The 27,320-nt window shown below is 42.0% G+C and overlaps 1 protein-coding gene across 1 annotated transcript in view; it reads right to left on the bottom strand.

The window, feature by feature from the left end:
• LOC119646633 overlaps positions 1-27,320 on the bottom strand; it is a 160,288-nt gene that overhangs the window by 46,867 nt on the left and 86,101 nt on the right. The window lies entirely within an intron of this gene.

Genomic DNA, 27,320 nt, shown 5'->3' with positions numbered 1-27,320 from the left:
CTATACCACCCTTTAAGCGAAATTACTGTCTGCTTTTTATCATAGATGAAAGTCATTAGAATGCATGGGCTCAGGCATCCCATTTTGTATATAGTAACATACATATTTGGTAGATTTAGACCGTTATGGTCGGGCCTCCTTTTTTCCATAGTCTGCGCCTGTAATTTCATCTCTTTTTTTGGCTGATCCGCATTTTTCAATTTATATAAAATACACTACATCCCAATGTTTCTAGCATGGGCACATCCCACTTATTTGGTTTGCTAGGGGTACCACTTCACTAAGAGTTTTCTACTGCTGCTATACATTTTCCCTAATTCTTCTTCTATTGCGTGGGCCTTACCACTTTTGAACATCTCTGAATATTGTCTGAGCCCTTACCTCATTAAAGAAAATACCATTAAATGATTCTTAGTAAGAATGTGATACACGTAGGTATATAGCCCATGATTCGTTAATCATTTTCTAGAGAATTGAGAGAGTTACTTAAAGATTCTGCCTCCTCGCACTAGGGTCCACATATCGAAGTTAATGGCATCTACCCTTAAGCTCTGCTCTGAGTCCTAAGTCGGCCACCCATTTGATGGCTGATGGGACCTTAGGACTCCCTCAATTCCCAAACAAAATTTTGTTTAGCCTCGGCCGACTTTAGGCCTGAATATTTAATCGGTGGGTTTGTTCGGAATGTAATTCCTACACATGTCGTGTTTCTGAATTTATATAAGGAGCAGATATACTAGGCACTTCGGTGACGTTGCTCCCAGGCAGAGGTGAGGCAGCTCCTGATGAGTTGCTTCTGTCTTGGATTAAAACGCAAGTCTAAATTCTCCTCTTTTGCATCGGAACGAGGTTATCAAGCAGAGAAAACAAAAAACTAACAATACAATTGAATTTTAGATCAGGATGGCGTCTCCTTGGGGACTATCTGATACATAAATGAGAAAATGAAAAATGAGAAAAGTGCAAGTAATGTGAAGAGAAACCAAGTTGATAAAATCTATTATCTCTACCTCATTATTGATTAAACAATAGTGTTCCTAAGCATTGCGAATATATATATATGCAATCTTGTATAGCAATCATGTTAATTAGTTCATTTTCACAGTAGAAAGGAGAAGCAGGGCAGTCGGAATAATGAAGCAAATATCATTATTTCTGGTCAAAACATGATGCCCCAATTATTGTTACGGCCATGCGTCGTAAAAACGTGCAAACCAAGCTTCTGTTTTTCTTTCATCTCTTCTAATGCCAGCTCTCCCACAATAAATCTGAATAGACAGTTGGCGCAATTGTGTTTTAATTAGAGCAGAAATAAGATGCATACATTACAATATGCCTTTTTTACCAACTCGTAAAACTTCTTTTTCAATAATGAGGTGTCACTCTACGCTAATAAGAGAAAGAACGGTGTACGTCGTATGCAGAAAGAACATAAAACGAATCTTCTGACAATTTACATAATTGCTTTCTAATTCCTCAAAACAGGCGTATGCACACCATGAAAATATTATTACAATCGACGGGGAAAATTCTATTTCAAGCAGCGAAAGCATTCTCATATTCCCATTGTAATAGGAAGGCCTGACCACTGTTGGGTACTATTCCGTTGAGGTGCGCACAAGACCGGAACCACCATCTTTTATTGTTGGCGGGAGACTGGCTAATGCATCTGATTTGAATGCAGTTTTTCTTTTGTAGCAGAAGAAGGTGAAAAAATTGTAACCGCTGTGGGCTTAGAGGATTAAAGAAGGCATTGAATCGAGAGTATGGAGTAATAAAATGAATAACTTAACCTTTACGGATTAGTGAACATTTATAGGTCAGCATATAAATAGGGCAAGGCATTGTATCGCTTGAGGTAATGAATGGATTTGTTATTCAATCAATACTTAGTTGAAAAGATTTTTTGCCAGGTAAATCATAAACATTGTATATTTGATGCCTTCATTATCAATTATAAAGAAAGCCATTGTATTATATAGTATAGTATATTTACAGCTCCCTTACTTAGCTGAACTTTTCTCGACAAATTATTTACCCGATCTGGAGGAACCGAATGAATAGTAACGGCTTGATACTATCTGATAGCACGTCTCTTGTAGATATTATTAGATTTCTTTGCGTATTCAACGGTGCAATGTGGGTACCTATCGGTAGATAAAAGTTGGTATTTCGCGACTATGGTACCACGGGCGATAGAAAGCGCCAGAGAATTGGCATTTTGCGTCATTTATGTATGGCACGAGTGTTAACAATGCGATTTCAGTCTTCACACCCAAACTCAAAAGCCATCTAGGAGGGCACTAGTAACTTAGTCTAATATTTTTTGGATGCAATTACTACTGCTTCTGAGCAAATATCTCATTATTGAAAATTATTTTTAGGCTAAACCATTGTAAAAAAACTTTAAAGCGTAAAGCATGTATTTCCCCTGTTCACTCTTTTGTTATTTACATAGAATGGTGGTCCCCAGTAAAAGAGGAGGGTTTGAGGCAACATACTTTGTACTATCCTCAATAAAACAAAAATAAAGTGATGAGATCAGGGAAAGAGGTATATAAGGTACAGTTGGAGTAATTCCACTATGTTGAATCCTAGCTGATCTATTTAGGTGACAGGTCCCACGACAGGGCGACCAAGAAAATACCTCCAATCTCGTTCAGAAAAAAAAAACAGAATGATCGTGCTGACTCATAAGCCTCGGAGAATACTAGGGCATTCACCTTAGTCGATGCGGCAGGACAGGCCCTGGTCCTGTCGAGAAATGGGAAAAGGTTCTTGACCCATGGACGACGTTAGGGCGTAAGTAAATCCAATACGTGTTTGCACGCTAAATTTTGGCACTGTCGCTGGAAAGAATTCACAAGAGCCTTTCGGAAAAGACGTATTGGCATTGATGAATACATGGTTCATCAAATAATTGTCTCATCTTCCTATATTTTATAGTGGGAATAGTAAAACGAAAATTGACTATATTCTCATAAGACGGCGATATTTTACCACCGTCACTGATTGCAAAGCCGTTCCCTATGAGATCATCGCACCTCAACAGCGGCGTTGATTGCCGTCCTTCGAATCAAACCACCAATAAATCAGCGTGAGAAACGCTCTGGCCAACCACGGTGGCGATGGTGGCGATTTCGTGAAAAGAAAGAAGAAATGATCTCACTTACGCGATTACCAACCATTACGAATGTGGAAAAATCGTGGAACCAAATTAAAGATACGATCCACCAAGCGGCCTCTGCAACCCTCGAGGTCACCAAACCAGGTAAGCGGTACATCGACCGAAATACTTGGCTTTGGAATGACGATGTTGAAATGAAGGTCTGTGAAAAGAAGCGCCCCTGCCAGAAGTTTCTCGACGATAAAACACTCACCAATTGGCAAATTTATAAGAATGTCAACCGGGAAGCAAAGAAAGCGATCGCTGTTACCCGAGTGGTCCATTATAAAGATTTTTACAATAGACTGGACACTCGGGATGGCGAGAGAGATCTGTATCGACTTGTCCAAAGCCCACCAATACACACATGATATCGAACAAGAAACGAGGAGCCGCGAAGGAAAGATGGGGAGAATATTTCGAGCAGATTTTAAGAGAAGAATTTTTTCATCCTCCACTTCTACAAGCATTGCCGACATTTGTACCAATTCCACCTTTTAACATCACTGAAGTCTAGGAAGTAACAGAACGAATGAAATTGGGGAAAGCAACACGGCCTGACGACATCGCATCTTATCTCTGGAAAGCGAAGAGCTTGGACCAAACACTGTGACTAAGTGAATTCTTCAATCAGGTTATTCAGGGAAGTACAACACCATCTGGCTGGCAAGAAAGTACCACAGTTCCAATATGGAAAAAGAGAGGTAGTCCAGAAGAATGTTCATTCCGGTTGCTATCTCATACCATGAAGGCTTTTGAAAGCATTCTTGACAACCGCCAAAGAAATTGCTCCGCGAGTCCAACGTAGTCACCATCCGGGTCTGTCATGGTATGATTGGGCGTCTCATATCACGGTGTAATTGATATTTATTTCTGCGAGGCCGGCGTCAAAACCAATGTGAGCATGTAGGAAAAGATGTTAGAGGATGTAGTCGAGCTAGTATTTGCTCGAAAGCCGCCAGCATCTGCATTATGCAGATAATGTTTTCCTTACGTCTAGTAGCAAAAGCGATCTTGAGCAACTTGTCCAGAAATGGAATGATCGTCTCATGCAACACGGTTTCACATTTAAGCTGAATAAAACTGAATTTTTGACAACCGCTTCCCATTAAACAGGCACTATCACTGTCAGTGACAGTGATCTACCCAGAACTGAGCGATTTAAATATTTCAATTCAATGCTATCAGCCAATGCGGAACTGTGCTATGAAATTGCTTCATGCATTAGCGCAACCTGGATGAAGTGGCGTCCCACAAGAGGTGTTTTTTGTGACTGACGTATCAACGATTGGGATAATGCTCATAAATGGGCCGGACAAGGTGAATTCTAAATGTACAGCTTTGGATTAAGTACAAGGAGGGAGATGTCTAATATCATGTGATTCAGTTTCTGACCGGGCGTTGTGGATGTCGGCTTTTGTCCTGAATACCTTAGTGAATATAATGATCTGTAGCACGTACTTATCATATGTTCGAGATTGATTAACGTCGTCTGCCGGCCTGTCCTATCCATCATATACCAAGATCAATTCCGTCATTCACTGCCAGATATAAGTAGAACAAACCAGAGAGACCGTTTAGATAAGTAACTTTCTTCAGCAAATATTCATAAAATGATAGACTTCACCATTATTTAGAAAGAGCGCGTGGTACACTCAAAATTCAAACAGCTTTGCTGCATCGTTCCGCGAGAAAAGAATATCATACACGTGAGCGTGCAATGCAAAACATGGCAGCTCCATGCTGTTGACATAGTGCGACTTTTCTACAGGGCATTTGAATCACACTTGAACTGCTGCCATCTGATGGAGTAGCGGGTTCACCGCATTCAAGGGCTTAGTGACCACATTCATTGTAGGTTATTTGGTCACTTGAGTGCCCTCCAATCAAAATTTAGAAGGAAATTAGGTCTCGCTGTAGCCTGTCCGAAGCCAATGGTTGAGAAAGGAGGAGAGAGGTATATCTGTAGCTTGAATAGTTTGAGTTGAGTTGCACCTAAGCGTCTGTGTGAACTGTTGCACGTTTCGAACCACCTGAAGCACCTATCGCCGAGGCTACCCCTGGATAGAGTTTTACGATGGGCGGACAACCCATCCATGTAAAAACTACTCAATGTCAAAAAACCTGGAACATTTGTCTCGCATTGGACGAAAAAACAACGACGACCAAGCAAACGTCAAGCGGACTATTCTTTCAGATCTTGGCATATACGCTCTGAACAAACCAGTGCTGTCAACGCTCTCCTTCAACACGTCGAGATTTACAAATTGAGCATGATTGTACTCCAGGAAACAAATTGGATTGGTAGCGAAATAAGTGATATGAATTTTCAATTTTAAAAAGTGGCAAACAAACAATTAGTTTGGAGTTGCTTTATAGTAAGCAAACAGCTGAAGCCGCACGTCACTGACTTCAAACCTATCAACAAAAGGTTGTTTGCGATTCGCATCAGGGTCTCGACTGAAGTCAAGCACGCCTCGACTGAAGTCAAGGAAGGATGCAGTGAAAGACGAGTTTGATGTATGCCTGGAGACACTGTTTGACTCATTCCCAACAAACAACTATTTTGACGTTGACCATTGGGTGATTTTAATGTGAAATTCGGAAACGAAAGCTGGCATTGGGGCCTCCTCCATGAAGAATGGAATTATACTCGTCAAAGATTATGACTTTGCCAGCAGTAGAAATTTCGTCGTAAGTACCACATGCTTCTCGCACCGGCGTATTCACAAACAGACCTGGAAGTCATCAGACGCATATACCATCAATCAGATTGACTACTTCCAAATTGGTGAAAGATGGGCGTCCAGTGTATTGGAAATACCATCGATCACTTGGTGAAGGCAAAATATCGATGCAGAATCTCCTCCGTGCATCTGTTGGGAATCAGCCCTACCAAAATCTTCGCGGCTGATGAACTCCTGAGCCATGCAACGGCGCAGGCATATACAGCCGCCCTGGAGGAAAAATTATCACGAATTCAACTACACAGATGTTCAGCTGTTCTGGGAAGAATTTCAAGGCACCACCAAGGAAGTTTCAGAGAAGATCGTGGGATACAAAGCTCGGCGAACGCAAATTGACTGGTTTGACGATGACGGCGCATATCTGCCCAAAGATCAAAGCCTACAGACAATATATCCTACGTGCAACCAGAGCCAAAAAGGGAAAGTATGACGAGCTACGGCGAATTTCGAATAGAATAATTAGACGTAACGTAAAGAGACGAGTAGTTGCTGAACATTAATGAAAACTTAGCTAATAGAAACACTAGACGAGCATATAGACTAGTGAATATAATTAAGAACGGTTATTGACTTCAGGACTAGCCTCTGGAAGGACAAAGATGGAAACATCATCAGCGACACTGACAGCATCAACAAACGCAGGGCGTCCTACTTCGAAGAGCTTCTGAATCTGACAACTGGCAGTATTGGTGATCCTGGCCCTACTACATATCCTCCGACAGCAGAAGAAGTCACTAAAATCAAATAAAACGCCGGGCGCCGACGAGATTCCAGTCGAGCTGTTAAAATCCGGCGGAATGGATCTAAATGCGATATACGAACTGCTGCTGTAAATCTAGAGGGACAAGGAGATACCAGACGACTGGCGTAGGAGCATCATCTGCTCCATCCTCAAAAAGGTTGATAGATTGCGTTGTAAAAATTACAGAGGCATTTCACTAATCTTTTTGTGCTGTAATATACTAAAGGCGCCGAAGGAGGGTGAATCCGGTCGAAGTGACTGCCGGCTTCCTAAAAGTCACTAGGAAGGAACCATACAGGAGATGGCAGCAACATTGGGATAATTTCGAAAAAGGTCGCTGGACCCGTAAACTGATCCCATGTATTGAGAGATGGGTCGAGCGCAAGCATGGAGAATTAAATTACCACCTAACGCAGTGACTTACGGGACACAGTGGATACGCGAAATATTTGCATTGTTTCGGATTTGATTGGAACAAAGGGAACTTTGCTTTAAAAGAGGTTACTCGCTTAAATCTTTTGTTTTTTTCTTAGTGTGCTGATTCGATTTGTTGGAAGGTTTTATTTCCATGATAAGTAGTTGAAGACGTATATATATATGTGTGTAGATTGCGGACGGATTGTTTCGGCGATTTTGTTCATTCTAAATTGAGATAAGATTATGCAAAAATGATAATGAAGGTACTCCATCTTTTCAGAAGCAAATAGTTTAAGATACTTTTTATTCCAGTATTTCGAAGCAAGTAAGCCAGGCGAAAAATTTCTTCAGTGACATCCTTTCGTTAATAAAGTTGCGGAAACTTATGCTTCCCTGTGACAGATGAGTTTTATATCTTTTGGTGAAAATGTAATTTTTTTTATGAATACGACGTTATTTTTGCTTAAATAATTAACAACTATTAGATATAGGGAGATAACGGATATCTTTAAGTAGCGTTTAAGGGTGTTCTCACTTCTCCATCATTATTTGAAAGCTGCCACTGTTACACCTCAATCTGTGGTTCAATATGAAAATAATCTGCAACGTTCGCTAGCAGCGAATCTGATCTATGCGAACCAGAAAGCTAGAATGGTGAAGAAGTAATCGATTGCGCAGAATGTTTTCCGTTATGAAATCTCATTTTGCATACGTTTTACGGGCAGATATCGATAGCTACAAGATCTAAATGATAGTAAACGGATATGTGATAATGCATCTGCAGCGTGTGTTGCTATATTTGCATACCTCTTTGTTGCATATAATCTTATATTGTGGTCGGGCTCGTTTGCACATATCACCCAGTTTTTCCGTCGCGCAGCTTATCACTTCCAGATGATGTCACACTGAACTAGGTAACTGCCGGGACTGCACATAGCTGGATTTCGTTGGTACAGATTTCTTATATAATGGCAACTATGAACGTTACCCGGGGCTATCAAAGCATGTAGATGACGAAGATGATGTCTGAGATGGTGGTGATGAAGCTTCATTCCAAATATATACTCGCGAGTGCAGGCATCTTTATTATGTGTATCAAATGGGAAATGTTATGAGGGAAAATGATATCTTTTCGGATGATGTTACACAGCTGCGGAACTTGTCCTATATATTTCCGTTGGATGAGTTTTTGCCAGCGAGTCTGTCTAATTGCAATGTTTGATGTTAGCTGCTTGTTTCGCGAAAAATGTTGTTTTGGGTCATCTAGATATGCAGAGACATTTGAAGTGGAGACCATCTAACTAACTGTTAATGTGTTTGATGACGATCTAGACGTGATTAGTCTTAACAAGATTTCAGCGATCGTTAATAAACAGTTTTTGCATAATTGGCCATGTGTACAAAATTTGCATTAGTGGTAATGATTGTGGACATGCATTTGGGGACATTAGGCTTGAAGTAGTATTCTTTCCTTTTACTGTGTAGCAGTAGATATAACGAATACAGGAGACTGCAAGTTTCAGGCTCATTTGAATATTATTGGAGATATGTTTTCGTATAAACGGTTGGGGGAAGATATCCATCGTGATAGGTAGCTCGCGAATTACAAGAGCAATTACAATGACGGCTCTAATTAATATCGAAAGCTTTAGAGACTAGAATGTTAATCTAAATGTTTGTCTGACTTCCATCGACTAATAAACAGTTTCAGATTCAAAACGTATTTCCCAGAAAGCATGTGCTTCTATTATTGACTTCCAGTAAAGGTAAAAAGTACGCCTGACCTTAAGTTCACCCAAATGAATAACTGAAATCAAATTGATCTTGTACAAACTTAAATTACTATAATCGTTCTTGAAAGAATCAAATGTAATTTACTCAATTGCACTAATTTCATGTTCTGTTACTTTCTCATTGAATGTAAAGCATTTTCTTTTGATCCGTTCTTTCTCTATGTGGATTTCTAATGTGCTATCGAATCATACGGAAGAATAGAAGAAAAAACCAACAGACAACCATAATGTTTTAGCGAACAATTTAATTTCTGGCTATTAGCAGAGGAGGTGGCCAATTGGTTTGGTTTCGAACAATTTCTTTTAATGACTGTAAAAAAGTAGATAATCAAACCAAATGTTTTCAGTAAATGGGCATAATTTGGAAGAGCATAGCTGGTGGCAAGGTTCGTTTTATGTGGCTATTTTGGGATTAATCATATGCGAACAACATTGAAAATTGAGTTAATAAATATTCTAATAAGTAAGATGAATTATAACCAACTTTCGCTAGGCCGTAAGAGTGAATGAGTCATGCTTTGCAATTTATGATTTTCTCAATGGAACCATTTGGGTCTTTATCTGGTGAAATCGAATCTACTTTCATTAAGTAATAGATTTAAATCTTACTGATATTGCCAACAGAAAATTCGTGCAATAATCCACCTTAAAAAACAAGATCATCATCATCACCAACCGGTATCCGGTGTAGGCCTGCCTTAATAAGGAACTCAAGACATCCCGGTTTTGCACCGAGGTCCACCAATTTGAAATCCCTAAAAGCTGTCTGGCGTTCTGGCCTACGCCATCGCTCCATCTGCGGCAGGGTCTGCCTCGTCTCTTTTTGCAACCATAGATATTGCCCTTGTAGACTTTCAGTTGAGATTTTGGATGCTGCTTCAGTAGATGGTTTGCCGTTTCTTCACAACTTTGTCTTTCCGCTCTGTAAACGTAGGTTGCCTAGCTGCTGTTTATGTTCTTTTACAAAAATCCGCTTGAACTTTGAAATCGCCTAAAGCGAGTCAGCGTCCCCATGATGATCATTTAGCCATCCTGGTGCCGTTCTTTAGAGCTCTCTGAGTCTCTTTGTACCGATTCAATTCGCCAAATGAATCAGACTTCAGAGCTCGGCTAACTTCCTCGAGAGATGTGATTTCAGCATTAGCTTCACACGTCGCAGGAAATCGTACAGCGAGTCATCCTTCAGATCACCAACTCGAGTATGAGTTGCTTGCAGAATTCCTAGGTACTTGTAAAAGTCTGTGTCGGCCATAGCTTCAATGTGGGGGTTACCAATGTTATGTCCGGCATGCGGTTCGTGATGACCTTTGCGGATGGTTTGGATTCGACACTTGCCTAATCCAAACTCTATCCGAATATCACGGCTGAACATTTCTACTATTCGCAAAAGACTTCCAAGGTGGTTATCAGTACTTGCATACAGCTTGATGTCATCTAAGTACATTAACTGTGTCAGTTCGTACTTAGCACGTAAGCCATATTTAATTGCAATACCATGTCCTCTAGCATGATTGCCATGAAAGGGGGTTCAGTGCCATGCAAAACCAAAGGGGACTTAACGAATCCCCTTGGAAGATGCCCTTCCGTGTACGGATGGGCTCTGAGGTATTAACACCTTCATATGTACGCACTGATAAGGTGGTACGCCACCCAAATGTAGGACATCGATTAGCCAGGTATGCGGGATGCTATTGAAAGTGTTAGCATAATCGATATAGCAACTAAAGAGGTTTCTTTGGCGTCTATTTGTTTGCCCTACAACTACCGAGTCGATAATGAGTTGCTGTTTGCAACTCCTTGACCCAACTCGCCAGCCCTTCTGTTCCTCAGACAAAATGTTGTTAGTCTAAAGGTGGCATTATCCCTCCAGTTCTTCGAGCTGTTTATGGTTCGTCGAACTTCCTCTTCGGTAACATCCCCAAAATTCATACCAGACGTATTGGCATGGGGGTGGTTTCGGTGGTAATCCACTCAGCATGCTCAGCATGTTGGGCGAGTAACCCCCAAAGTCGATCCCAATATTCTTTCGCTAACGTATACCGAAAACTTCACTGTCTGGACGCGCTGTTGGTCTGGAGTGACTTTCACCATGCCGCCGTAATCGACTGCATATGACAGAAAGTTTTTGTTTTAGTGTGTCCAGAAGTTGAACTACGGGATGGCATATTTTCTGTAAACCCTCTGCACCCTTGTCGTGTTTTACGATTTATAAAAGGGAGCGTATAACAACTGCGAGCTGCTTCGGTCGCGCTGCTTCCAGGGCAGAAGTGAGTCCGCGTCTGATGAGTTGCCTTTGCCCTGGTACGAAACCGTACCCGTCTTCGTCCCTCTTTTACTGTTTGAATCTTGGGTGGTAAACTTAAAAAAGAGGAGTCCGTGGAACATAAATAGTGGGAACAAATTGCTCTTCATTTGATCCGATCCGGTATCAAGTGGATTTGGACTTAGGACTGCCAAATTCCTAAAAGGAAATCTTATAGATGGTACTCAGCAACGTGATACCTCTATAATTGCTACACTGAGTGATATACCCGTTTTAATGTATGGGACAGATAATGCCTCTTTGCCAGTCTTCAGGCATTGATACGCTGTCCCATACTTTGAGCATCAGTTGATGAACCGCTTGGTGTAATTGGTCGCCTCCATATTTAACCAATTCGTCTGTAATTCCATTGGCTCCTGGCGACTTATGGTTTTTAGCCGATGAATTGCACGGACTGTTTCTCCTATGCATGGTGGTATCAGCATTTGTCCGTCGTCTTCAGTTGGCGGGACCTCGTCGATATTTTGGTTGTTCAGCATTTCATCAAATTACTCAACCCATCGCTCCAATATGCCTCTTCTGTCGGAAATCAGATTTCCCTCTTTAGCTCGGCAGGATGAGCATTGATGTGTGTAAGGCTTCATCCTGCTGACTTGTTGGTAAAACTTGCGCGCCTGGTGCGGTTCCTGCCTGTACTTTTCTAGTCCACAGACTTGTTGATTCTCCCAGGCTTGCTTTTTCCGTCTGTGAAGTCGCTTGTCCACCCGACGCGTTCTTTGAGAATGGAACATTAGTCGGTATGCAGCCTTCTTCCGTTCCAATGCTAGCTTACATTCGTCGTCAAACGAGCCGTTCCGACAAGTGTGTTTGTGATCGTATCAATGATGACGTTCTCCAGGTGGTTGTGGATATCATTTATTGATGCTTCACCTCCAGGACATCTGTTAGCTGCCGTTATTGCGGCATCTGTTGCGGAGGGCTGTGTTATGAATGGTTTTGGTATTCTTTCTCACCTGGCTGTCAGAGGGGATTCTGGTGGGATTCTGATGGGTGGTGTCGTAATTCGAGCTTGGAGCACTATGCCAACGAGATAGTGATCCAAGTCTATATCAAGGTTGAGAGGTAGCGGCGTTCAAACAGCATTTGGTCAACTCGGTTGAGAATGATCCCGTCTCGAGAGGCCCACGTATGTTTGTGGCCCGCTTTCAACGCAAACTAGGTACTTCCAACAACCATTTCGTGTGACATTGCTAATTAAATAATCCGCAGTCCGTTGTCATAGTATCCCTACGTAAGCTATGGGAGCCGACGTATCGCCTGAATACAGTACAATAAAACAAAATATGAAAGTTTATTCACGATCTTTAAAAGAAGCTTCAAAATTAGTACCACCACCACCTTCCCTCAGTGATGGTTTGGTTGGGTGTCAGCTACGATGCGAAAAGGGGTAAAACTTCAGTAGCAGGCATTGTTGAAAGTCACAGCGAATCATTTTTCGAAAGTCAATATTGAGCCTTTCAATAGGATTCCGCGTCGGTACACAACGCAAACCTAGCTCGAAAAAACATCCACAGCAGACAATTGGGCTTCTGGTAGTCGAGATCTGAATCCATTGGGCTGCGAATTATGGTCAGTTTTAGGGAGCTGGTGTGCTTAAAAAGATCCGAACATCAATTCGCCTAAGGAAACATCAAAACGAGGACTAGAAAATCTTCTTGTGGGTGTGGTATGTATCGCGATATATGACTGGTCCAGTTATCTCAAAGCTTGCATCAAAGGTGGTCACTTCTAGTAATCCTTAATTTTCTTATTCCCCAGTATATATTATTATAGTTTTAGAACATTATGTCGTTTTGTATTTTTTGTAAATTATTCCTTTGGAAATTTATTATTTTGATTTCGCTCAGTATGGCTGGATTGACTGACCTAAGACCATTTTTGGGGCAAATAAATTTGTGGAGAGATATGCATATAAATCTCATTCACCTCTACCTTAGTTATGTATTTGGCTCATCATGCCTGAGTATTCTTTTGAAAAAAGGTTTCTGAAGAAATTGAAAACCGCTTTTTGGGCGACCTCCAATGAAGACCAATAAAGTTGCATCGAAGTTAAATTACGCTATAAAAATAATGTAATTTACGGAAAGCACCGCTCATTATCAATCGGCTAGAAGGGAATTCTCGAACTCTACTGGTTCCAGAATTTCTTGCAACTTTGTCCGAAATAATAATGAACTCACGTCCACCTTATTACGTGGAACGTGAACAAATTGAATATGCTCTTATGTGACCATGTTTGTGCTCAGTATCAAATCAGTATGTTGGCCTATCCGCCGCACTAGATCCACGCCATCAACGTCATCCCCAGGTTAATGCGCACGTGACTTAAATTTAAAGTTGTCATTACAATTGTTTCCGTTATAATTGCATGGAGCAATAGCCAGAATGCCGGCAAAGAAGCCAGAGAATCAGTCCAGTATTGTTCTGCTTAGTCCGTTGATTTATGTCGGCCTAATGATGGCAACTTCAAATCCAAAGAACGTCAGCAACTGCTACCGACTCTTGAACTTGAACGTCTAATTAAGCACACACACCTCATTAAAGAAGGAAGTAATAAGTCATAGTCAAAGTGGATTCCGATGGGCAACTCGAGCCGCGTAATCCCAGTCCAAGTGGTTTCCAGTCAGTCATACAATTACTGGTTTTTCACCGTGAACATGTCAACAGAAGGTCATGGACAATTATCCATCATGCAATTACATAGCCAGATGATGATGGAAGATGGATGAGCTGAAGAAACCATATTGCTCGTTGCATGGTGAAGACGACGAGGAGGTTTGCTGTCTGGTCTTGGTCTTTTATGGTTTCTTGCCTCAGAAGATTGATCTATCGGCTTCTGAGATGATTGGGTATGGTTGGCTTGGTTGAAACGTCCATAATGCTCTGATACTGTGGATGAATTCTAGTCTCCAAGCTACGCTTAGTCTGTTTAATGCAAATGCAGCCATTAACAATTCTTGGTATCATGGTGAAGGTTGAAGTTAGAGTGAGAATGGAATTGCGTCTTTTCAGCATTCATTACTCAGATTTAGGAAACTTTTCGAGGAAAAATGTTAACATAAGAAAGGTGTTAAGTAACAAACCTATGCTACTGGTGTTGACATGTGGTTTGTGGGGTGAGAGTTGCAACAAAACCTCATGTCACCTCACAGTCACAATCTTTTTTGAGTTTCAGATTCGAAGTTGAAATTAGTGTCCATGTTTTTTTTATAGTTGGTATATAAGTTGAAAAAGGGGAACTAGGTCCTTATCCTTTAAATATTTTTATTTTTTCCCCGCATACGATCGTTTCGGAGACCACGTGCCTCCTTCCTCAGTGCTAGTAACTAGTTACCCCACTGAGGAAGAGGACAACTGGTCCTCGAAATACCGGTACATGAGGAATAAAAAACTCACAATGCGGCATTAAAAAATAAAATTTGTCTTTGTTTCTCTTGTTTAACCAAACAACTGGCTAAACAATAACCCTCAAACTTGAACTATGTTTGGCAGGATTAGGAGGTGAAGATTCTCAGACTTGATACACCACGGAATTAATAACTCCATGTGGTACTCTGCATTATGTTAAGCATAGTGTCGATATTGTCTTCTGATTCAGATTCCTCATCATCATCAATGGCGCAACAATCGCTATCCGGTCTAGGCCTGCCTTAATAAGGATCTCCAGACACCCCGGTTTTCCGCCGAGGTCCACCAATTCGATATCCCAAAAAGATGTCTGGATTCCTGACCTACACCATCACTCCATCTCAGCCAGGGTCTGCCTCATCTTCTTGTTATACCTTAGATATTGCCCTTATAGACTTTCCGGGCTGGACCAACATCATCCATACGGATTGAGTAACCCGCCGACAGCAGCTTGTTGAGCCGGATTTTATTCATAACCAGACGGTCGTGGTATCGGCCAAAGATTTCGTTGTTATGTAGGCTACGAAATCGTCCATCCTCATGTAGGGCGCCAACAATTCTTCGGAGGGTTCTTCTCTCGAACGCGGCCAAAAGTTCGCAGTTTTTTTGCTAAGAACCCAGCCTCCGACTGAACTGTCAAGATCATTGTCTTGTTCAGTAACAGCTTTGACAATATGGTGAGACGTTTCGAGCGGAACAGTTTTTGTAGGCTGAAATAGGCTCTGTTGACAGCCAACAACCGTGCGCGGATTTCAACGTCATAGCTCTGATTTTTGACCTTAGATAGGATGGAGGTAGACTGTACACCTCGTGTTGTTCTTGCCATGATGTCAATATCGTGAGCATAGGCCAGTAGTTTGGTGGACTTGAAGAGGATTGTACCTCTTGCATTTACCTCAGCATCACGGATCACTTTCTCGAGGGCCAGGTTAAAGAGGAGGCATGATAGGGCATCCTCTTGTCGTAGACTGTTGTTGATGTCGAATGGTCTTGAAAGTGATCCTGCTGCTTTTATCTGGCCTCGCACATTGGTCAGGGTCAGGCTAGTCAGTCTTATTAATTTCGTTGCGATACCGAATTCTCTCATGGCCATGTACAGTTTTACCTTGGCTATGCTATCATAGGCGGCTTTAAAGTCGATGAAAAGATGGTGCAACTGATGTCCATATTCCAACAGTTTTTCCATCGCTTGCCGCAGAGAGAAAATCTGATCTGTTGTTGATTTGCATGGAGTGAAGCCTCTATGGTAGTGGCCAAGGATGTTGTGGGCGTATGGGGTAATCCGGCCTAACAGGATAGCTGAGAATATCTTATGGATGGTACTCAGCAATGTGATACCTCTATAATTGCGGGACTGTGTGATATCCCCCTTTTTATGTATGGCACAGATAATACCCCGTTGCTAGTAGTCAGGCATTGGTTTGTTGTCTCACACTTTGAGCATCACTTGATGAACTATCTGGTGAAATTGGTCGTCTACATATTCAACCAATTCGGTTGTAATTCTATTTTAAGCCGATGGATTGCATGGACTGTTTCTTCCACGCTTGTTGGTGACAGCATTTGTTCGTCGCCTTCATTTGGCTTGACTGTCGGTCCCGCCGATATTGTGGTTGTTGAGCAGTTCATCAAAATACTCAACCCACCACTACAATATGCCCATTCTTTCGGAAATCTGATTTCCCTGAGCTATTTCTCCTCAAAATATCAGCCTTGAAAAAGGTACTAAACATTTTCTGCTGTCACGGCGGTCGGAAAAATTTGAAATCGGGTCAAGAGCACAAAGCACAAAGTGGCTTGCGCAATCCAAAAATCAGCAGCGCTTCATGCACCTTCATGCTTTTGAACGACAATGACCCAGTGAGTGAGGAGCGCGTGTTATTGAAAAGGACAGAATATCGCTCGATTGGTAAGAAAGCATGCCCTTCTCGACTTGTGTAAACGGCTATGCGTGGGGATGTAAAATTGCATGCAAACTACCCGCGTTCTCAACAAGCGGTATCGTTGAAGCTGCATTCCACAAAGTTAGTTAGGTCTATAGAGGTCTATATTGAACTGATGACATCAGATACGTATCGGCCAGCAGGATGGCACTATCAGTCCAACTCTCGTTGTGAACGGCATTGAGACATAAGGTTGAGATATTTTTATGTGTAAGTAGCCTATCCGGTGACCGTCAGCCAGGAGCCTCAACCCACACACGCACCGGTTTTCCTGATCCCCCTCCTGGTCTCCCAAGAATCGATCAGCAAATGGCAGGCTTGTCGGATTCCACACATGTTCCGGCTGTGTAACTGACAGGTCGGGCGGGTCGTGTGCGGCAAGTATAACAGTGACGCTGTTGAGATGATCCACGCTCTATGGTTGTGGAAAAATATCGTCTTCTCTGCTCTCTGGATCTGGAGAAGGCTCAAGGTCCCGGCCCACATAAGTTCATTAGGGATACGGTGAAGCAAAATCTAGCGTTAGTAGAAGTCACTCACTGCTATACCGTGATCCAAAAAGCATGGTTCGAAGCGTAGTACGTACGCAATTTTGCTCTCTCTTTGCTTGTCCCTTTGTTTTCATATGCATGTCATTGAATGCCTAGAGCCCTACACCTTACTTTATTCAAATGATGCTTTCCTATGGGTTTACAAGATCGCTGCCCTTCACAACTCATTGAATAAATGTCTTATACAGTACTGTCTACAGCTAAATCTGAAGAGAACAGAACGTCTAATGACCGACCTTCAATGAAGCTGCTACCATGATTGTTACTCACAGTGAACGGTGCTTAAGCTAATTGCCAAGCGCGATGACATTACTTCACGTCTCAGAGTAATCTGGATGAGAAGTCGTTCTTTAACTGATGTCCCTTCTGATCGACGTGTTAATGAATACCTTAAATATAAAATCTGCGGCAACATCGTCCACTCTGTCATCTTTTATGGACTCGAATGTGGCAAGAGCGTTCTCAGTGGTATGGCCTTTTCGTCTACCTTCCAAAGGTCGAACGAGAATGGTGGCAGCTTAATGGGCTGATTTGAACTCTTGTCAGAGTTAAGGAATGTGAGGCATTCTCTTTAGAAGAGGTTTTTAAAACTTTAGTAAGGGGAACTGTTTTATCAGTTATTGCCTAAATAATCAGCGTGGGCTCGAATTAGATATTTGGTGCTTTGTTGAATGTTTCACAATCGCCGTGGAGTTCAGTTTAGCAAAGGTAGGATACTTCAAACGAATACAATTTTACTCTTATAAGAGCCTAAATACAGTCTTCTTCTTCAACCTCGTAAATTTTTGTCCCGTTTTGAACGGGGTTGGCTCATCTAGATAGCAATTTCTTTGCGATCGATGTAACCCCATATCGATGTAAATTCATCCATCCGACGTGATCATTGTGAATTGCAACATTTTCGTCTCCATTACCGAGAGAGTAGGTTCATTGTTTTTGGTGATCAGTCAGCGCTCAGAACTAAAGGAGACAGCAGGGTAAATTAAACTGCGGTAAATTTTGGATAAATTTTGGATTTGAGATATTTATTGGTGCCGGGTATAAAGGACGCCAGCTGTGGAGTGTCACTTTTGCCAGACGCAATTTCATGGCACAGTTCATCGTTGGTTGATAGCATTGATTCGCAATACTTAAATGGCTCAGTATTAGCAAGTCACTGTTCCTGACTGAGGTAGTTCTAGTTTCAAATATTTGAGTCGGCGGAAAAAAGCTCCGTTCTATTCAATGGACATTCGGATGCGGTGTTTGTAGGCTTTTGCGATTTGGAGGACAACTCTCAGGACTAGAGAGTGTGGAAATCCTTTGTTGAAGAAGACCTTTCCAAGGTCTGAGATCTGTGGATGCAGCTGCATAGGAAGTGGAGAACAGTCTCGTCCTCTTTCTCACTTTGGATAGCCCGGATCGGCACCCCATTATTTTCTATGTGGTAGTTTAAGGAGTGTATTCCGTTAAAAGCTTTCCCCGGGGTTCTTTTACATTTTTTCGCCTGTTGATATTAATTCAAATTTGTCCATTTGGCTCAGTGAATCTTTGTTATATCATTCTTCATAGCAGACTTGACAGTGGATGTGGATGTCAGCTTCCATGTTACCAGCAATGTTCGAAAGCCGTGGCACCTATATCACTTTCTGGCTGTGCTGTAAGATGTGTTTCCTAACGCCTAGCATAGAACATTTTGTAAAGAGCTGGGCCTTGGGTATCCAGCGTGACAGTGTCCGTACAAAAACGAAGGGAAGTGGCGAGATGGATGAAGAATGTCAGAGATATGCAGCTGTTCTAATAAGTCTACCATACTTCGAACGTAACCCTTCACATCATGGTAGAGCAATTCTTTGGAGCATTAGGTTCAATTGCTAAAAGTGGCAGTGACTAAAATAGGTTGAAAATACTTTGGTCAACCCGTCACCGAAGATGTATTTCTTTACAGTTGGATAAATCGGGTATCCATAAGTACATGTTGAGCAGTGAATGTCCGCGTTCACTGCTCTTTATAATTTATTATTGGAAATGGTGTGTAAACTGTATAGGCAAGAGTCAATTTCAAGCCTCTTTTTTGGTTTGAAAGGTCTAAGGTCGTCGGGAACCTTTACCGAATAAGCCTGTATACTTATTCATTCATTGTGTAGATTGGCTGCTAGAGTGAACTCCAGGTAATTAGATATTCTGCATCTTTTGTATGTATTTATTTTATGGTGCAGTCTAGTGTCATTCTTTCCAGACAACGAGCTAGGATTATGGTTATTGCATAGGCGCGAGGAGTCAAAGTGAAGAAAAATCTCTCTAGCTCCCCAAACTGTCTGCAGCTTGTGTGGGCAGCTGTCGTCACTTCTCCGATTGTGAGGTATAAGTACGCCCATTTGGTTGAGAAGTTCAAAGTCAACCCACATATTACCACAGTTAATTTTTTATATTGTTATATATGATAACCCTTCACAAGAGCAGCTATATAACAATTGGTTTAGCGAAGTATACAAACGATGCTTTAGAAGACCAATGCCGAGCGAATAAGTAACAACTTCAACGAGGTTTTTAAAATTTACAACAACTTTGCCTTTGTATGGATAAGGTGAAAATATGATCAGTTATCTAAACAAAGTTACAACTTTGGACAATTTAATTAGGGAAATGCGTGTCGGGTCCTTAACAAGAAATACGATAGAACTAAGCCCAATAGTATTCAAAAAACATGTGCAGACGCTACTGGGGCTCTGCAGTCTGCTTGGCGAATTCCCTCAACGCACTCCTACACTTCCTCCCTTGAACCTTCATATTTAATACGGTGTATCATACAGTGCTGTCAGATTCCAAGAGTTTGGATGGACCCCGAAGCGCTATGCCCACCATAACATCTTACGTAAACTCTGGGCATTTCCAATAGACTGTGTCTTACGCAAACCGAGCTATTTTCTGGTGAGCTGTCCAACCAACCCTTGACAGTTCCTCGGTGGGCGTAGTCTACCCCACTGGTGACTCTGAAGGGTGAGAAAAGGAAGATCTGGGCAGCAAAATGCGTCGAAGCTGCTGGGAGGAGAGAGAGATCCTAAGGCACTTCCCTTGCGATTGCCTAGCTCTAGCTAGAGTGAAACTATATGTAAATAATTCCTTGGTGACTACATAGAGATCTTTGGTGGTAGAGTGGTTACATGTTGGTTCTGAAGACTTTAGCCAGCTACATTCTGCACTCCCCTTCCTGCAGAAGTCATGGCCTTTAGAGTTTGTGGCGTTAAAACAGTGAACCACAGCGTTAACTCAGCTTCCCCGAAATGCTACCCTTACTGGTCTACTGTACTAGGTACAATAGAACCATTATAATTTAAATCCACTCAAATAGTGCTGCATGTCAATGCTGTGCTGTGTAAATATATACACGTGCCAACGCAGTTGCCAAAAACGAAGCAAAGGAAGGTTGGTTAAGATTCAGCAAGAACGAAACCAAATGAATGGTCAAAATAAGAAAGAGGGTTGCTAACAACGTACAGAACATATGTATATTAATTATTATTCTGTTAAGGAAAAATCGCACGATGTCTTTAAAGAACTATTGTGCCCCTTTTGTTGTATATAGTGTACCTATTAATCATGGTATCTCAAGCGAGCCTATAACCGTCAGGAACTTTAGTATATTCCCTACTTCCAGATTTTTCAACTTTACGTCTGGTATTAAATGTTCTCCCAGATGCTCCGACCTGCTTTGCGCAAGTGCCGGACACTGCCCTGGGACGTGTATAGAGGTTTCATCACACTCTGCACAGAACCTGCAGGCAGTGTCCGTAGATATCCCTAGCTTCCCGAGGTGATAGTTTAGCCGACAGTGACCAGTGAGAATTCCTATTATGATTCGGAGGTTCTTTGTGGTGAAGTTTAAGCAATTCTTTGTGGGCATTCCTCAATAAGCACCCTGGACTGCTCCATTCCTGGTAGGCCCGCCCAGTATAGTTCTCTCAACCGTTTCTCTTCATTTTTTAATGTCATAGCCATGAAACCATTTTCGCTTCCACAGAAGGGTTCTGGCCCATGTAAAGGTGTCCCTGCTCCCTTCTTGGCTAGTTCGTCCGCTGCCTCATTGCCTTTAAACCCAGCATGGCCTGAAACCCAGAGTATCCAGACCTTGTTGATTCAGTCTCTCAAGGTATTCCTATACCAGTTTAGAGTTCATCAGGTTAGACCTAAGTGGCTTGATCGCTGCTTGGCTATCGGTGAGAATAGCAATGTTCTGCCCCCTGTAGTTCCTTTGCAGATTAAAGGAGGCACAGCTGTCTATCGCGTATATTTCCGCCTGGAATATGCTAGTGTGCCTACCCATTGGCTTCAAGTACATTTTCCTTGGACCAATGACACCGGCACCCGCTCCCTCTGCTGTGAGGGATCCGTATCTTCATATTTGGCCGTACAGATTAAAGCACGTCCAGGAGTTCTTCCACTACCATACTCAACATAAGCGGCGATATTACCCCGCCCTGTGGACATATGTATATAGATTCATCTATCAATCAGAAGAAATGAAAATGACAAAATTCGATTAAGTGTCCTAAGGAAGAGTTCAGAAAACTCAGAACCCCACTAGAAGGTAGCACCTGAAGAGTATACCCGTTTTGCTTTTTTGTTCAATTCCGCACAAGAATAATTAAGCCGCGAATACCGGAACCAGTAAGGAACGGACTAATGTAGGTCTTCAATAGAATATGGAGTTATAAATAAATGAATGGCTAAAATCCTTTGTTTCAATTTTGCAAATTGTGATGGGTCGGTCTCCTTTATTGGTGGGGTATACTATAAAAAACACCAAACTAGCAGCAAATCGGATAAACAATGGAAGGAATGAAACGATGAGGACAATTGATTGTTACTAGATTTGAAAACTAAAGGTCGTTATGTTATCGCAAAACTATAAGATTAAAGGCGATCTAGTCTGGAGCGGAATTAGGTTGATGCTTCATAAATGACTATGGTTATGTAATTGCTACCAACAGGATCCTTCTCGTTTTCTTGATACTCTTGTTGACTTTGGAGTCTTGTAGCTTTTCCTTCTCTTCAAATAAGAATATAGATGTGTATTCACTGAGCTTCGTCGTTAATATCATATAAAAGCAATCAGCTACTAGTGCCACTTCAATTCAAATGGAGTTATCTTATCCTAAAACAAAATCTCTGTAGAATTGTCAAATTGCTGCACGACTGGAATCAAACGGGATAGTTTTTGTCCACTAATTATGATAGTAACCTTGACTAATCCCAGCAGAACAAGTGTTGTTCTCGAGGCCATCATCCATTTAGAACTCTAACTGCGACTTACGATCATTTTCTACCGTTTGCAGCCCGAGACCTATAATTTTAGGCCTAATCACCGTCATCTCGCTAACACCAATTGGTCCACTTGTTATGTTTCACTAACTAGATAAGTATCTGTCCGATTAACGTTTCGAAACGCTCAAATGGTACAATGTTGCGCATAATTACAAAATCGGGATCTGACTTTGGGGGCCGATTAAGTTGTCCCGGTATGTTGATGTTGACGTGCAACAATGCAGCGTGTTCTTGTGCCGGATGCTGGGAGTTTTGGGTGCGTTATTGGACGAACGTAAAATCTTAATACATCAGATCGGTATGTCGTGATCATGTAACCGTTCCAATTGATTTCAGTTTGACCTAGAAATCTGAACTGTAGGAAGATTAGAAATTTGAGAAAAGATTAGCAGTTGGCATGTTCTTTGGTTAGATGGATTGCAGTGGACGACCTCTTGCTGGGCACGAATTTGTTCCGATTAGTGTCATTGTGGAAACGTTTTTTTCAATGATGTCAGGCCGAGACAAACTCACATCTTTTCTTCTTAGCTTAAGCCAAAAGTCAGTCAATCGATTTCACAATGATTAGTTACAGTAGACAGACATTTATGGAAAATAAAATAAGAAGAGTTTGTCAACGAATCCTCAAGTCAATGTTACTTAGTGATTGGGGTGTTTGTATCAAGCAGTGGATTGCAGGGTAGACTGATCTAGATATAGCACTCTTGCTGCGTGGTGATAGCCACACCCTGGACGAGGCGACCCTGCTATTCATAATACCCTATGGGTCTAGGCTGGTAGGGTGTCGAAAAATACTTCCCCCAATCCAGGGTATTATGTGAATCGTGTCCATTGGATACTTTGCAGTCAGGGGTAATTAACTGTTTTCAAATGGACCCTAAGTAATATTTGGGACCCTCATTGAGTATGCTTGATTTTACAGGCGGCTACGGCAAGGCGGACCTCAAATGAGTAAACGAATTTAATGTGAAAGAAGGAAAAACAATAACAACAAATGGGCGTATACCGCGCCCATAGTGATCCGTCAGGTGGAGTAACATCCCCGCAATATTGATAATCTGGTGATAAAATCAGTTAAGCAGTGAAGCTAAGTTCAAGACTGGCCTGCTGCGTAACAAATTGAGGTACATGATCAGAAAGCGGAGACTAATAAAAGTACGTCTGAGGTTAGCTTATCAGACGTCAGGAAGGAATCAGGCATCAGTGACGTAAACGCTAAATTGTATCCGAACTATCAGAAAGAAGGCAAGTGACCAGAATAGGATCCCATGAGCTTCAGATAGCCCTAAGCCTTCAGCAGCGGAACCCAAAAAGAGAGGAGCAGCAGAGATGACCCATAAGAGAGGAATGCTTCCGAAAGCTCAATTCCGAAGTAAAGGAGGGAAGCAACTTTTGGGTAGGTCAAAGGTGAAGCACACCATAAATTATTTCCGGAGCTAATACTCACTTGCGAGGGATAGGATATCATTGCAGACCTTATTATCTGTAGGGGATGGAGTACGGAGTTTGAGTTCCCCGGCATACACCTTCGTCCAATTCTTAGATCGGTAGACACGACTTGTGACCATAGTCCCTAAATTACCAGGCTGGAAGGGAGTCGCACTGCCTACATATGCTGGGGTTGACACGGCACATTGTAACAGTGTACCTTCCCAGAGCCACAATAATAGGGACGAAGGAGATTCTGAATATCTTAATCGTTCGAAATAAGAATTTTTACACACGGTTTGGAAGTATTTAGAAGCAGGGCAAATTCCTCGTAGGCGTAAATGATCTATGCCTGGTGCTGGTGGTATCAATTAAGGATACAGTAACATCTGTGTGCGTGTACACAAGGCGAAACCGAAGAAGGATTCTTTGGAGGACATGTCAAGTAGAAAGCCTATCGGGATCCCTGGAGGAATCGCAGGAATCATAGGATCTGCTATCTAATGAGAAGGGAAGCTGATCTAAACCTGAATCTCCTAAGATTCAAAGCACAAGCTGGTTGGAGAACTCGAAAGGCAGGCGGATTACTTCTCGAGAGGCGATATCCCATTCTCACCGCAACTAGTCGTTAGACTGCTGAAATACAACGAGAAGAAGGCGCAGCAAAATCTGTTACCATAATCGAACAGGCGAGTATCTTCTTGAATTTATCCTTAGGAATAGGTTAGGGATACCTACATAATGTAGGAAACATGTCAACCTGTGTATGATCACGGATGCATACATAACTCCTTCGAAAGTATAACAAGATAATAGTATAATAAGATTCGACATTCAGAAGAACTTTGAAGTAGAAAAAGAAGTAAGGAATCCCAGAAGACCAAATTGGGATTTCTATATAAGCTATCTGAGTAACAGTATGGCTTATCTAGAGGCGAATGATGATATCAAGAACAAACTGGAACTGGAGACAATAGTGAAAGTCCTCAACAGAGTTGTCATTGACGCATGTGAGGCCTGGTTGAAACAGCCATTTTATGAAAGGATATACTCCCTCAGAACAGAAATCTACTCAGAAGGAAAACAATGGTCCGAAAACTCTTTAACCGGGTGAAACAAATCAGAGACAGGCCGTGGTACGTGGTGCTCAGCCAGTTAATTTTGAGAAGGGATTGAACAAAACAAACACAGGCATTCAGACTATATAAGGATATACCCAAAGATAGTGCAATTTCTTCTATATATTATTTCAAAACGCAAATACAACTTTACCGAGAATGAGTAAGGCAATATATATTGGTTTTCCAAAACTAATTTGTCGGAGTTCTATTCCTAGAAAATGTTTAAGGATCCTTTCCACCAGGCCATCTTTTTTCGAGATTAGCAACCGAAGAGGTGACAGTTGAGTGAGCACCAGAGGCGGAAAAAACAGAATAGCTGGTTCATTACTGGAGATTTCGAGGAGGAGGAAGGAGGCCATCATCCGAAGGGAACAGAGTCAGTTGAGTCAGCTATTTCAGCGGCTAACTGAAGCATGCAAGTTTTCAATGCCGTGATAGGAAACAAGGAAACATCGCTCTTGAGATCATGGTGTCTGCGAGTGAGGTTGTTTTGCCAAAGGGCAAGAGTGATGTCAGAACTTCGGTAGATAGATAAAGAATACCTCGATCTTGCTATATGCAAGTGTGTCTTGAAGCAAATACAAACCCATGGGGCGCTGCTTACAAGGTTATAATGAACCAGATTCGGGGCTAAAAATCGCCCCAAGTCTCAGATCTTAGCCAACGGTTCAACAAGATGTCTTTTCGATCCCGAGGTGATCGGGGCTAAACTATAAGAGATCTGTGGATGAATTAGGGATAATAAGGTTACAGAATTGGGCGGTATCCCGAACAAAATCCTGCAATTAGCTGGTGACATAAGGCCCTCATGGTCCATAAGCGCACTTGAATCGTGCATGGTGGAAGGAGTGTTTTCCGCACAGTTGTGGAGGCATATATTGGTTCTGCTAACGAACTTTCCTTTTCTCCCTCCACCTTGTTCATGGATCTGGCTCGGGAGACATCGACCGTTGTCAAGTGCGGTGGTGATGTTGCATGTTAGGAACCATGTCGGCCAAATGGGGTTAGATTGAAGACATCTTGGCTAAGCTGGGTAGTGGGTGGTTATTTAGCTCGGATAATAGAGAGATACTTCTCGAAGAAACCTTTTTGTTACGAGACAGATGACGGGCGGAAAGAATATGCTGACAGCAGGTGTTCCCTAAGGTTGCCAAGTTTAGCTTCAAGAGGCATCTAGACTATGGGCGAAAAGGCAGCAGTCAACATGCAGCCGCCGGCTATTGATCACAGGGGTGGTGAAATCCATCCTGCTATACGCGATTCTTGTGTGGGTTCAATGTTCAAGAACCAGAGAAGGGCGAGTTCGCATACCGGCCAATCACGCTGAGGGTGTGCAGCGCATATAGGACAGTGTCCGATGACGCAGTGTGGCACATCGCCCTTGGATTTTCTAGCAGGCACGCAGGACAAGTTTTGAAGCTCCATCGAATTGTTGCTTCGACACGTGCAAGCCTTTGTGTTAGCACAGTTCCGAAATGTGGGGGGGGGGATCCTTCGAACACTTTGATCCCACACGTATCATTTAACAAAAATTCAGATGTCCTTGCCGGTGCGTGGGTCCGCACCGGATGCTAAAAAATATTGTGGATCCCAGAACATATTAAATTAGAAGGCAATGAGGCTACATCTCGCCTGACCAGGAAAGGAGTAAAAACGCCAGTATATTGATCATTAAACCATTACACTAAACAATGAAAAGGAACAACGGACAGAAATATACTGGGCGAATTTACCAGGAATGGAACCGACTAGGGTATTCATTGGTGGATGTGAAACAAAGCGCACGCGTAATTTTTTAAATTTCACCAAAGAAGTGTGAATACTCGCGGGTCACTGCAGGCTAAACTATCTAATGGGGAAGCTAAGGGCTTTTGCGAACAATGCCTGGTACTTGTGCAAAGTAGATTAATCCACTTGGGAGAATACGGAAATACCTGAAGTCTGCTACAGAGATGTTTTTAGTTCTTGAATTCACCAATTCAGTAGCGCACTCGAATTGCACTTTCCTGAAGGAAAATGCTGTACGAAAGGAGTTATATCTTAAGTGATTTATTTTATATTTTATTGTGTAGAGCAAGAGTATAAAAGCCATCGGTCTATATTAACTAAAACAAAGATCCAGCGAAAGTTTCACGTTCTTACAGGAAAGTAATCGCTTTATTCTGGCTGTTGATGAAATCTACTTTGTGCTTTTCGTGGCGTTATCTCGAAGTTCATGCGATACACCTCTTAGAGTGCAAAAAATTATGTGAAGCGTAAAATTTTGACTTTTTATAACTTTGTCAATAATAGTTGGATTACCTTCAAACTTTTCAAAATTATGTCCTATATTATCGCCTGTACTGTTTTGCACTTCTGGGATGAGCTTATGGGGAGG

Source organism: Hermetia illucens, chromosome 1, assembly GCF_905115235.1.
Source record: "Hermetia illucens chromosome 1, iHerIll2.2.curated.20191125, whole genome shotgun sequence".
In the NCBI taxonomy this organism is placed as follows: domain Eukaryota; kingdom Metazoa; phylum Arthropoda; class Insecta; order Diptera; family Stratiomyidae; genus Hermetia; species Hermetia illucens.
Note: the sequence above shows the minus strand (reverse complement) of the source record. Positions and strands in the feature narration are given on the sequence as shown.